General features: G+C 40.9%; 1 protein-coding gene across 2 annotated transcripts in view; it reads left to right on the forward strand.

Annotated features, from left to right (window-relative positions):
• Positions 1-3,532: 3,532 nt before the first annotated feature.
• CKAP5 (cytoskeleton associated protein 5) overlaps positions 3,533-13,767 on the forward strand; it is a 114,418-nt gene continuing 104,183 nt past the window's right edge. The window contains exon 1 of one of the 2 annotated variants that reach the window (XM_040495282.1): positions 3,533-3,642. The gene's annotated coding sequence lies outside the window, so the exon portion shown is untranslated. The remainder of the gene's footprint in view (positions 3,643-13,767) is intronic. The other variant, XM_040495285.1, reaches the window with a different exon arrangement.

Genomic DNA, 13,767 nt, shown 5'->3' on the forward strand with positions numbered 1-13,767 from the left:
CTTGCTCTCCTTATAAATGTAATCTTCAACTTATTTCCGATAATATTTAAATAAAGTAAACATACCAATGACTGAAAAAGACTATTTGTATATGTTCCTAACCCATTTCTCAAAGGTTTCTGTGACCCTTGTTTGCTCTGCTAGGTTCTTTTCTCTTTTCCCTACCGATGGATCTGTTCTCACGTCCCTCCTTTTCACTCTCCACTCTCCCACTCTGTGGTCTCATCATGTTTTCTACTCTATGGAGGTGATTCCTAATCTTTTCTCGCAGTCCTTATCCTGTATTTCCTAGATCTACTTAGAGATTCTGTTTGGATGTCTCATTGGTACCTAAAAGTAAGCAGGTCTAAAACTAAATTCCTTGCCTTTCTTTTGAGACTGGCTTCTCCTGACTTTCTACTTCCATTTGGGCAATGACCCCTCCCAATCCCTAGGTTCAAATCTTGGCATGTTCTTTGACTCATCTCCCTAAATGGGCCCCATCCTCACCTTTGCACTAAGTCGGTTGCAAAATCCTTCACTCTTTCTGGAATCTGTTCTCATCATTTCCACTGCTATCACCTCATATCAGACTCCTAACTGGGCTTCCAACTCTAACCCATTTTAGACAAACAAGATAATTAGTTTTCCTAAAGAGAAGTTCTGATTTTGTCACTGATTCAGAAACCTTCAATAGCTCCCCATCACCTACCCGAAGTACAAATTCCTTACCTTTAGTATTCAAGACCCTCCGAGGATTGTTCCTTTCTCTGTCAATCTTGTATCCCATTACTTCCCAACATGAACCCCGTTCGAAAACCAAACTCGGGGCGCCTGGGTGGCACAGTCGGTTAAGCGTCCGACTTCAGCCAGGTCACGATCTTGCGGTCCGTGAGTTCGAGCCCTGCGTCAGGCTCTGGGCTGATGGCTCAGAGCCTGGAGCCTGTTTCCGATTCTGTGTCTCCCTCGCTCTCTGCCCCTCCCCCGTTCATGCTCTGTCTCTCTCTGTCCCAAAAATAAATAAAAACGTTGAAAAAAAAATTAAAAAAAAAAAAGAAAACCAAACTCACACGTTCAATTCCCTTCCTATAATGCACTTTCTTGTTTCTGTGTCCTTGGACCTTCTCTTCCTACTACTAGACATTCTCCCTATTTCTATTTTTTTAATTAACATGTCAATGGCAAAAAACAAAAAACAAAACAAAACAGTTGTTTCCCTCCCTTCCCAGTTCCCCTGTTAGTTTCTTGAAATTCCAGGAATGTTCTAATCATTTTCAGGCATGTGTACAAATACATATGCATTTTATAACCACATATAATAAATGATTCCACATATGCTTTTCTTCAACTTGCCTTTTTTCAATTAAATTTGTGCATTTTTCTATTCCAGTACATATAGCTTAACTACATTCTTTTTAACAGTTGGGTAGTGTTCTGTTGAGTAGATGTTCTGTAACTTATGTAATAAGTTCCCTATGAATGGACATGTAATTTCTAGGGTTTGGATGGTTTTTGGTTTTGGTTTTTCCCTATCTTAAGAATTGCTGCAGTGAATATCTTTGGGCATTTTTCTTTGAATACTTGCATAGATCTGAAGAACAAATTCCTAACAGTGGCACTACTGGGCCAGAGATTATACACACTTTACATATTTTAACAACTGCTAAATCATCCTTCTAAAAGTTTGCACCAGTTACACTCTTACCAACAGTGAGTTTGAGTGTCTGTTTCTCAAAGTCTTGGCCAACGGCTGTCAAACTTTTTCATCTTTGCCAATTTGATAGATGAAAAAAGAATCATTTTATTACTTTTACCCATCCCCTCTCCATTTTTTAGTCTGTTGGTAATTACGTATCTTTGAATCCCAGATTAAAAGTCCATCCCTTTTAGGGCACCTGGGTGGCTCAGTTGGTTAAGCGTCAGCCTCTTGGTTTCAGCTCAGGTCATGATCTCACCGTTCATGGGCTTGAGCTCTGCACAGTCTGTGTTGTGCATCAGCACAGAACCTACTTGGAATTCTCTCTCCCTCTCCCTTTGCCCCTCCCCTGCTCACACCTTCTCTTTTAAAATAAATATTGGGGCGCCTGGGTGGCTCAGTCGGTTAAGCGTCCGACTTCGGCTCAGGTCACGATCTCACGGTCTGTGAGTTCGAGCCCTGTGTCGGGCTCTGGGCTGATGGCTCAGAGCCTGGAGCCTGCTTCTGATTCTGTGCCTCCCTCTCTCTCTGCCCCTCCCCCATTCATGCTCTGTCTCTCTCTGTCTCAAAAATAAATAAACGTTAAAAAAAATTAAAAAAAAATAATAAAATAAAATAAATATTAAAAAAAAAAAGCCCATCCCTTTCACAGATCCTCCCTTAGCAAATTTCCCCCTTCTGTTAAGCACCTACAGCTTTTTCTGTTGTTCTCATACTGCCTTGAATTTTAGTGACTGACTAGCCTATATGTTTTATTTCTCTGACCAAAGCAGTTTGTAAATTTCTTGGGAGTAAGGCCCTTATCTTATTCATAGAAACATAGAATTTAGAGATAAGCAAGATTTTTTTTTTAATTTTTTTTTCAACGTTTATTTATTTTTTGGGACAGAGAGAGATAGAGCATGAACAGGGGAGGGGCAGAGAGAGAGGGAGACACAGAATCGGAAACAGGCTCCAGGCTCCGAGCCACCAGCCCAGAGCCCGACGCGGGGCTCGAACTCACGGACCGCAAGATCGTGACCTGGCTGAAGTCGGACGCTTAACCGACTGCGTCACCCAGGCGCCCCAGCAAGATTTATTTTTAAGATTTTATTTTTAAGTAAGCTCTACCCGCAACTTGAGGCTGGGACAAACAACTCTGAGATCAAGAGTTGTATTCTGCCCCGAGTGGTGTAGCCACCACCCCCTTTTTTTTTTTTTAGGATTTTATTTTTAGAGCTAAACAAGACTTTTAGAAATCATATTAACCAAGCCTGTCGTTTCTATAAATAATAGAAGTATAAAGCTTTTGCAGAATGCTTACTGTTCAAAGGCCTTTCCTAGACATTCAATTAGCTATATTAAATCCTCACATTAAGCTTGTAAGGGAAACACTGTTATCTCGTTTTGAGGAAACTAAGTTACAAATAATTTACTGGGAAAAGTGGTTTACTTAGAACAGGTCCAAGACCAGAATCCAGTATCCTGGCTCCATTCGCTGCGCCTTCCATTATATCCCAGAGCCTCTCTTTTCCCCCACGCACTTAGCTGCACAATCAATATTTGCTGAATGAGAGGACTTTTTAAAAAATTGCAGGTGTTGACAGTCGCTTGAATAGCCAAAATTAAATAAAGCAAACATGCTGATGGCCGGGGATGCACAGTTCTCCACACATCTATCGCCTTTCTTTCGAGTGTGGGTGTGTGGGGTGGGGGGGTGGGGGTGGGGGTCGCCGGTAGCTTTTGCTCTGGCGACCTTCTTTCTCCCCACCCGACCAGGCAACGCCGGTTCGGAAAGAAACACGGCCGCGCGCGGCCCCTTTAAAGCTGCGGGCGGCGCGTGCACACAGTCCTTTCAAATGGACCAATAAACGCGCGATGGGCGGTCCGCCGAGGACCAATAAACAACGAGGACACTGCGGGGTGTGCGGCGGCCCAAGCGGTTTCAAACGGCTTAGAGCAGGCCCCTCGGTTCTGACCCGGCGGAGGTGAGTGTCCGGTGGGCCCGACCCACCCGCGTAGGCCCTCGGGTCCGGGCGTCGCGCGCGCCGAGGGATCTTGAACCCCGAGCGGGGGATCTCCGCGGACGCGCCCCTCCCTCGCCGCACGAACCCGGCGGTCTGAGACGGCGAAGCGGGGCGGAGGCCGGGGGACCTGCGGCTGGCAAGGCGGGGGGCGTGGGCGCTCGCGTGGGGCCGAGGCCAGGATCCGGGTGACCCGAGCGCGCCGTGGCGGAGTGCGGGCGGCAGCGTCCGGGAAATGGGGGCGGCTCAGGGCCGCGCCTGGCGGCCGAGGGTGTTCCGGGACTGGGGCGGGGGCCCTGCGAGCCGGCCTTGCTACAGTGCCCCTCGCGTAATTGTCAAATGAATGAATGAGTGAAAAAGAGTCTAGGAGGGTTGTCGTGGTTGTGACGGGCTCCGTCGTCTGGAGCGTGACAAGGACTGCGGTACGGGGGCCTGCCCGCGCACCTGTGTCCCTGCTGGCTTGCTGCGGTTTTAACAATTCCGATCATACCGCTCCGCCCTCACGCCTGGCTTTCTCTCTCAAGAGGTGTCAGTAGAGTTCAGGTATCTTTCTAGCTCTGAAGGTTTGGCGGACCTATACAATAGCCAACCAGTGTAGGTTAGCTTAAGCAGGCCCTGCTACTTTACGGTGGGGGCTCGGTAAACTCGATTCTTACTTTTCAGCCCTTACCACTCTTAAGCTGCTGAGAGAGCTACCCTGCAGTGGTGGTAACTGTCAGGCAGGATTTAAATGCATCATGTTTTGTTTCTCGGATAGAAAACGATGAAAGCGATGTTGCCAGAGTGGCTACTGTGTGTTAGAAAATATATTCGTGTTGATGGATCCTAACAATGAGTTTTTCATTCAGCATCAATAGAGGGTAAAGTGGTTTTTGCAGAACTTGCCCCAAATTTATGCTTGGCTCTAATTCTCACGGGGAACTAAGGCATCAAATCTTGGCCCAGAAATGCTGCCTGTCTTATTTTATGCATAATTATAGTAATTGAAAACTCATTTTTAGAGAGGTGAACTCCTTCTGTTTCCATTTTCATCACCCTGAAAAGTCCTTCTTTGACCTAAAGAGCCAATATATTAAGCTAACAATCCTTTGCAACTTTTAAGAAGTCCAAAAGATTTGAACTTTTTTTTGGTGATTGAACAAACCATAATGTTTTTATAAAATTTAATGATACAGAGAAAGGTGAAATCATTTTGTTTTGCCAGCATAAATGAAACTTGGTCAACTCGTGAGAAAATTTTTTTACACAAGTTTTTAAAGTCTGTTCTATGGAGTAATGGCAGGCAAAGTATTCCATAACAATTAATATACCTTATACTTTATTATTACTTTTAACATTTTGATCAAGTTTGAATTATGAACAGTAGTATAGCCTTCGATTGACAGCTTAATGTTAGCAGCAGAGCTTTTTAATTGCAATAAATTTGGGTCCGTTAATATTATGAAGCTGTTCTAGACTTTGGGGAGGCAATTAGAAATAATAAACCATCTTTAACAAGGCCTTAGGATATTGTTAATCTTGATGTGGAATGAAAACTTTCCTTTATTTTGAAGTAAAGCCAGGCTCTCGTATGCTCCTTTGACTTAATGGAGTCTCATTGATTGATTCAACACATATTGAGATAGATGCCTACTGTGTGTTAAACACTGTTCTGGATTCTGGGAATACACTAGTGAACCAGAAAAAGACAAAGCTCCTGACCTAAGGGAGTTTGACAGTTTTATCTCTGAAACAATTTGCTGTAGCAAATTGTGTTTTCTGTAATCCCTCTGGCCCAACTCTGAACATTGAGCAAAATAAATACTCAAATACTTTTATTAGCAGTAGCTAACATTTATTGAATAGTCACTGGGTGCCCCATTTTGTCTTTTTTAATCCTCACAGCTTTTTATAGATGAGGAAACTGAGTCTTAGAAAAGCTATGCAACTTGTTCAAGATCATACAGCTGATAGAATCTGAGTTTGAACCCAAGTCATTCTGTCTCCAGAGCCTTTGCTTTTAACCAACCTATGGTTGTGCTTTATGAAGTAATGAGATCTGTTAGGGAGAATTCAGGAGCAATTTCTGGGTAGAATACCCACCTCCTTTTTTTTAACTACTTCTAGCAGAGCCATGATTAAATATGAGCGATAAGCATGGTAGTTTTTAGAGGGAAGATGGGGAAGTCCAAAAGACAGTATTTACTGGACAACTGTGACTTTGGGGGAGACTCTGGGAGAGCGTAAAATTGAGATCTTGAGCTAATTATCATTGATAGTTTCCCAGTGGTTAGTGTTGGAATGGTTTGAGATGCCTAAATGAGGTTTGTATTTTTACCTCGAGTTCAGAATATGTTCGCTCATTCCTATCAGGGCAGTTGCCCTGTTTACTTGAGATGTCTCAGACACATTAAGCTTATTCTTTTTGGCTTTTGCATTTGCTGTCCTCTTTGTATACTGGCTGCACTGAGGTCTCAACTCAAATGTCATCTCCTTAAAGAGGCATTTTCCAAGCTCCAATTAGAGTAGCTGTCTTGGTCATTTTTGCCTCACTTTCATTTTTTATTCACCTCATAGCATTTATTGCTGGCTGATGGGTCATTTATTGTTTGTTTGTGTGTTGTCTGACTTCCTCACAGAAATGAAAGCAGAGCACAGATTTTTTTTTCTTCTTCTATTTTTGAGGTTACCACAAAGCCTCGAACAATAGTTGGAACAAAAAAGGTAGTCAAAAAATACTTGTTGAACAAAATTGGTCAAAACTGTCATAGTCTCCTCTATGTGATAAAGTGATAAAGACAGTATATAACTAAAGCTGGCTGTGTTACTGTGTCTTTGGATGTGAGCAGTATTTCAGCAGACTAATTTGGAAAGTCTTCAACTAAGAAAACTGGAAAAATGATAGTTTGATGTTTGTGTCAACTGGGGGGAAAGGAAGGTTTGACTTTTCCACTCCTGCCTTTGTTGTTGTTGTTACTATTATTATTTAAGATTTTATTTATTTTTTTTTTTTAAGTAGGCTCCACATCCAACTTGAGGATTAAACTCATGGTCCTGAGATCAAGAGTCACATGCTCCACTGACTGACGGTCCCCCCCCCCATTGTTATTTATTTATTTTTAATTTAAAATTTTTTCTGTGAAAGTTTTTAGGGGTATTGGTCAAGTATATTTTAGGATGTCCCTCTACTGGAATTTATCTGATGTTTTTGTTATGATTAGATTGGGGTTATAGGTGTGATCACAGAGAGGAAGTGCCATTTTCATCATATTAAAGGTTCATACTATCAATGTGATTTATAACTGGTGGTATTGACCTTGATCGCCTGGCTAAGGTAATATTTGTCAGGTTACTCCACTATAAAGTTACTTTTCTCCCCATTCCGTACTGTTCTCTTTGGAAGAAAGTAACTGTGCTGCCTACATTTAAGGAATGAAGAGTTATGCTCCCTGTTCTTTGGGGTAGAGTACCTACATAATTTATTTGGAAGTCTTCTGCATGGGAAATTTGCCTCTGTTTCCTCATTTATTAATTTAGGCAAGTATTTACTTCTGTCATTGTGGAATGAAGGATCTCTATCTTATACTTTGAGTTATATTCCAATACTACTTTACTGCTCACATTATTCCAGCTTTGTCCATTGGGAGCTTATTCAGTTGGCTCCTGTACTGTGCCCCTTTAACATACCGACATCAGTGTGTGTATATATATATTTATGTAATTATTTTTTAACACTCACTCACTTTCTGGCACTACAAGATGCTCTAGGCTCATCTTGCATATTTCTTGTCACAGTGCTAAAATCAGCTATTTCTCCATGGAGTTCTAGTTCTTTTATTGAAGAATGGTCTGAGAAACCAAGATGTGGACACTAAGTATTATCATTGCTGCCAGGGTTTTGTTTTTTTAGGGCCTCTCAGCTAACAGAGCAAAGAGTTAGTTTTATGCTAACTCTTGTATATAAACATGTCAGTAAAATATTTCTGTGTGTAATCATCTGTAACTCTATTAAGTTAAACATGAGTTCTTACTGATATCTCCAGTTCGAATCCATTATCACATAGACCATTCTAGCCTTCTCTGTTTGCTGTTCTGTGAATTTCCACATCAACAGTAGAAACCTTGCTTCCACCATCCATTTACTTAATTGGTCAATTCCAATAAACATGTATAGCAGTATCAGAATTGTTCACCCACACTCTCACGGGAAACAACTTTATAAACTACAGTACATATGTATAGTTCCTTTTGCATTCAGTCTTAAAGATTCCATTAATTTCCGAGGTTGCCTAGGTCAGCACCTTCTCCCTATCCCCTTCAGTGAGGTTGTTTTAACACGTTTGTAATACAGTCAGATTCTCTTGTCACAGACTGCATTCTTCTCTGATTCCCCGATGTCTTAAATGACTTTTTGTTTTTAAGTTTTACTTGCTTATTTTGAGAGAGACGGGGTATGGGGAGAGAATCCCAAGCAGGCTCTGCGCTGTCAGTGCAGAGCCTGATGTGGGGCTCAGATTTCACCAGCCAAACCGTGAGATCATGACCTGGCCTGAGTCAAGAGTTGGATGTTTAACTGACTAAGCCACCCAGGCGCCTCTAAATGACTTTTTAAAATTACAGTACATTAAAGTTCACTCTTAATGTTGTAAAGTTCTTTAGGTTTTGACAAATGCATAATGTTACTTATCCATCATTGTAAGAATAGTTTCACTGCCCTAAAAAAATCCCCTGTACTTTACCTGTTTGTTTTTCCTCATTCTCCCATCCCTGGGCAACTGCTGATCTTTTTACTGTCTCCATCAAGACAGTTAAATAATTGGGATCATACAATATGTTATATAATTGGGATCATACAATATGTACCCTTTTCAGACTGGCTTCTTTCACTCAGCAGTATCGATTTAAGGTTCTTCCATGTTTTTCTGTGGCTTGATAGCTCACAACCATTGTGTGGTTGTGTCACTGTTTGTTTATCCATTCACCTGTTGAAGGATATCTTGGTCATTTCTAGTTTTTGACAATTATGGACAAAGCTGCTGTAAACATTTGTGTGCAGATTTTGTGTAGATACTCATTTTCAATTCAACTGAGTACATACCTAGAGGTGCGATTGTAGGATCATAGGGTAATCAGTGTTTACCTTGTTAAGAACTACCAAACTGTCTTCCAAAGTGGCTGTATCACTTTTGCTTTTCACCAGCAATGAATGAGAATTTTTGTTCTACATCTTTGTCAGCATTTAGTTTTATCAGATATGGGTTTGTTTGTTTGTTTGTTTGTTTGTTTTTTGCCATTCTAATAGGTGTGTAGTGCTCTCACTTTTAGAAAATTTTGTTTTTTCATGACATTGACTTTTTTAATAATTTTTTTTAATGTTTATTTATTTTTGAGACAGAGTGCAATCAGGAGAGGGGCAGAGAGAGAGGGATACAGATACAGAATCTGAAGCCGGCTCCAAGGCTCTGAGCTGTCAGCACAGAGCCTGAGGTGGGGCTCCAACCCATCAGCTGTGAGATTATGACCTGAGCCAAAGTCAGACGCTTAACCGACTGAGCCACCCAGATGCCCCATGATACTGACTTTTTTGAAGAGAAAATTATAGAGTCTTCTAGAGGAATTAACTTAAATAAACTTTTTGTTTTGTAATAATTTTAGATACTCAAAAAAGTTACAAAGATGATACATAGAATTCCTATATACCTCTCACTCAGTTCCCTATTGTTAATATCTCACATGGCACATTTGTTAAAACTAAGAAACCAACAACTGATATACTACTTTTTGCTAAACTCCAGATTTTGTTTGAATTTCTACAGTTTTTCCATTTGTATCTCCTTTCTGCTTCTGGTCCAGTCCAGGGTAGCCCATTGCATGTAGTTTTTGTCTTTCAGTCTTTTCTTGTCTTCATGACTTTGACAGTTTTGGGGAATACTGGCCAGTTATTTTACTGGCCCTCCTTTTGAGCTTGTCTGATATTGTTCTCATTACTAGACAAGAGTTGTGTGTTTTTGGAAAGAATGCCACAGAATACCATCATTTCATATCGGGATATGTGACATCCATATGATAATCACTAATGATGACTGATCAGTTGGTTAAGGTAGTGTTTGCCATGTTAATATGTGAGGTTACTGTTTTTCCCTTTCTTTTTTTTTAAATATATTTTCCCTTATTTTTTTAAGTTTATTTTTTTCCCCCTAAGTTTATTTACTTATTTTGAGAGAGAGAACCAGTGGAGGAGGGGCAGAGAGAGACTGAGGATCCAAAGCAGGCTCCATGCTGAAAGCAGACAGCCCGATGTGGGGCTCGAACTCATGAACTGTGAGATCATGACGTGAGCCAAAGTCAGACACTCAAACGTGACTGAGCTACCCAGATGCCCCAACTATTTTTCCTTTTCTATACTGAATTCTTTGGAAGTAGATCACTAAGTCTAGCCCACCCTCAAAGTGGGTGGAGGACTTAAGTTACACTTCCTGGAGGGAAGAATATCTACATTTATTATTTGGAATATTGAAAGGAAGATTTGTCCCTTCTCCCCCATTTATTTCTTTATTCAACCATTTGTCAGTATCAGTGTATCTGTTTTATACTTTAGTTATAATCTGATTCTGTATTTTTTAGTTTTTTGCTCAGTTTTCCAGCTTTGGCCATTGGGAAGTCTTTCAGGTTGGCTCCTGTGTCCCTTTGATACGCCTCCATCCTTTTTTTCATTTTGAGCATTTCCTTACCTTCTAGTACTACAAAATGTCCCAGATTCATCTTATATTTTCCCTGCTCTAGACCCAGAATCAGTCATTTCTCCAAGGAGCCTTGGTTCCTGTCATTGGACAGTGATTTATAGAAACCAACATCTGGGTGCTCCATGTGCTCATTGCTGGGGTATCATTATTCCTAGACCCTCTCAATGGACAGAGCTAGGTAATATATGTATGTTTGCTAACTTATGTATATGTACACACATATAATTGTTTCTGTATCTTTCTATCTGTATTTATATTAGGCTAAGCATGAATACCTACAGTTCTCGCCAACTTTTAGAGGAAACTTATGTCCCAAACAAATGTCCTCTTTATAATTGGCTTTTTACTGAGATCTAACTTTTCCCCCCTGATTAACACTTTTTTTTTTAATTTTTTTTTTTTAACATTTATTTATTTCTGAGACAGAGAGAGAGACAGAGCATGAATGGGGGAGGGGCAGAGAGAGAGGGAGACACAGAATCGGAAGCAGGCTCCAGGCTCTGAGCCATCAGACCAGAGCCCGACGCGGGGCTCGAACTCATGGACCGCAGGATCGTGACCTGGCTGAAGTCGGACGCTTAACCGACTGCGCCACCCAGGCGCCCCCTGATTAACACTTTTTAAGTGCTACGGAAAACATTATTTTTCATGACCTGGTAATAGCAGTTGTTTGACCTGGGCTATGATCTTTGTTTGGAAATGCATTCAAAGCATAAATTCTGACTTAGTTAGAATGGTCATATGTTTTTGGCATCGATATGGTGTCAGATAAACCATGGTGACCTCCTGTCTCTTGACCTTGTCTCTTCAAGCATGATTTTCGTTATTTTATTTAGAAATGAGAGCCCTACTTCTTTGATCTTTTAGTTATATTTCTTACGGATTTGTTATTAAATAAAAGTGATTTTTAGATCCTTTCTATAAAGATGAGAAAAAAAATGGGGCACCTGGGTGCATCAGACTTTGGCTCGAGTCATGATCCTGTGGTTCATGGGTTGAGCCCTGCGTCATGCTCTGTGCTGACAGTTCAGAGCCTGGAGCCTGCTTCAGATCTCTGTCTCCCTCTCTCTCTGCCCTTCCCCTGCTCATGCTTTGTCTCTCTCTCTCTCTTTCAAAAATAAATAAACATTACAAAAAATTTATAAAAATATGAGAAAAAATGAATAGTTTCGAGTATTGAAATTTATTTAATGTGGGTGACTTCTTTTTTTCGTTTTTCAGTCATAAGACTTAAAGTAGCATTTTATTTATCCAAAAGTCAACTACCAGGAAATAAACCACAAAAGTCTTTTCAGCAGCCTAAGTAGGTATCTCAAATTTTATTGACTTCCCTCAGGTAGATCCTGCTCCCTCTTATGCAGTTTCAGCCTACTTGGTTCTTTAAATCAAGAGCTAAAATTAAAAAGGCAACACTGCTACAAGCTAACTAGAAGTGTTAGCTTGATTAAAAGAGTTGAGGAAGGAAAGCTACAAAATGTAAAAATTCAAAAAAGACATTGGAACCATTTAGATTTGGTGTAAGAGTCCTTCATATCTCTGTGGCAGTAGTGGATTCTCCTGAAAAGTTTAAATGATTGTTAGTATACTTTAAAAAGACTGGGAAGCTTAGGTGTTTTCTCCGATTTATATGAAAAAAAGTTACACAAAGTAGTTGTTTCAGGGATAGACTTTTCCTGTCTGGCCACCTTGGCTGTCTAGAACACTCACTCCCTAATCAGTTTTGTTGTTTTACGTTTTATTTTTCGTATTTATTCCACAGTGTTTTTTTAAAATGCATTCTTTTTTTTTTTTTTTTAAGTATATTTTTGCAGAGAGAGAGAGAGAGAGCGCGAGCATGAGGAGGGGAGGGGCAGAGAGAGAGAGGGAGACGCAGAATCTGAAGCAGGCTCCATCCAGGCTCTGAGCTGTCAGCACTGAGCCCGATGCGGGGCTCGAACTCATGGACAACGAGATCATGACCGAGCCGAAGTCGGATGCTCAACCGACTGAGCCACCCAGGCACCCCTCCACAGTGTTTTTTAAAAATCATTTTGTGTCCTTATCTACTTGTAGTATGAAGTCTCTCATTTATAGATTTTAAGAATTTTTTTTCGGGGTGGCTGGGTGGCTCAGTTGGTTAAGCATCTGACTTCTCAGGTCATGATTTCATGGTTCATGGGTTTGAATCCCACGGTGGGCTCTGTGCTGACAGCTCAGGGCCTGGAGCCTGCTTTGGATTCTTTGTCTTCCCCTCTTCCCTGCTGCCCTCCTCCCCCCAACTCACACTCTGTTTCTCTCTCTCTCTCTCTCTCTCTCTCTCTCTCTCTCTCAAAAATAAACATTTTAAAAAAAGTTAAAAAAATTTTTTCAGTACTGTAATAGAACCCTTCTTTTTTTTTTTTTTAATTTTTGAGAGAGAGAGAGAGAGAGAGAGAGAGAGAGAGAGAGAGTGGGAGAGAGTGAGCAGGGGAGGGGCAGAGAGAGGAAGAGAAGGAATCCCAAACAGTCTCTGATAGCCAAGAGCCTGACACGGGGCTCCAACGGTGAGATCTTGACTTGAGCCGAAATCAAGAGTCTGATGCTTAACTGACTGAGCCACACAGGCGGCCCCCACACTTTTTTTTTTTTTTTTAAGGTCTCATGAAAACCTCTTAGTCTAGAACTAGCATGAGTGCTTCATTTAGTAGTAAAGACTAAATCTCCTATCAGAAATCTCTGTGCAGTAAATAAAATCATTTTTTACATTTTAGAGGACTGCCTGCAACATTTTGAGCAATGTTTAATATGGGAAATCTGTCCAAGCAAAATATGGACAGTCCCTTTGAGTATTATAAAATGGCATTTACTTTTTAATTAATGGTAAATCTGTTTTCTATAGGATAAAAAGGAATAGATTACTTGCATACTGAAAGAAGCAGTTTTGTTTTTTTTTTTTAATTTTTTTTCTTTTTTTTTCAACGTTTATTTATTTTTGGGACAGAGGGAGACAGAGCATGAACAGGGGAGGGGCAGAGAGAGAGGGAGACACAGAATCGGAAACAGGCTCCAGGCTCTGAGCCATCAGCCCAGAGCCCGACGCGGGGCTCGAACTCCCGGACCACGAGATCGTGACCTGGCTGAAGTCGGACGCTTAACCGACTGCGCCACCCAGACGCCCCCGAAGCAGTTTGTTTTAAAACAGAGACTTAATGTTTCTTGGTCCTAAGAGTTCTTTGCTAACTTAGGTCTTTCTTGGACCAGAAGGCTGAAATATGGGGTTAAGTCTGAACAGAAACTAAAATCTCTGAATGACTGGGATACACTTATAACAACACAATAATGGTAGCTACCGTTTCTTTCTTTCTTTCTTTCTTTCTTTCTTTCTTTCTTTCTTTCTTTCTTTCTTTCT

This window comes from Herpailurus yagouaroundi, unplaced genomic scaffold (assembly GCF_014898765.1).
Source record: "Herpailurus yagouaroundi ecotype Mexico unplaced genomic scaffold, PumYag 187, whole genome shotgun sequence".
Taxonomy (NCBI): Eukaryota; Metazoa; Chordata; class Mammalia; order Carnivora; family Felidae; genus Herpailurus; species Herpailurus yagouaroundi.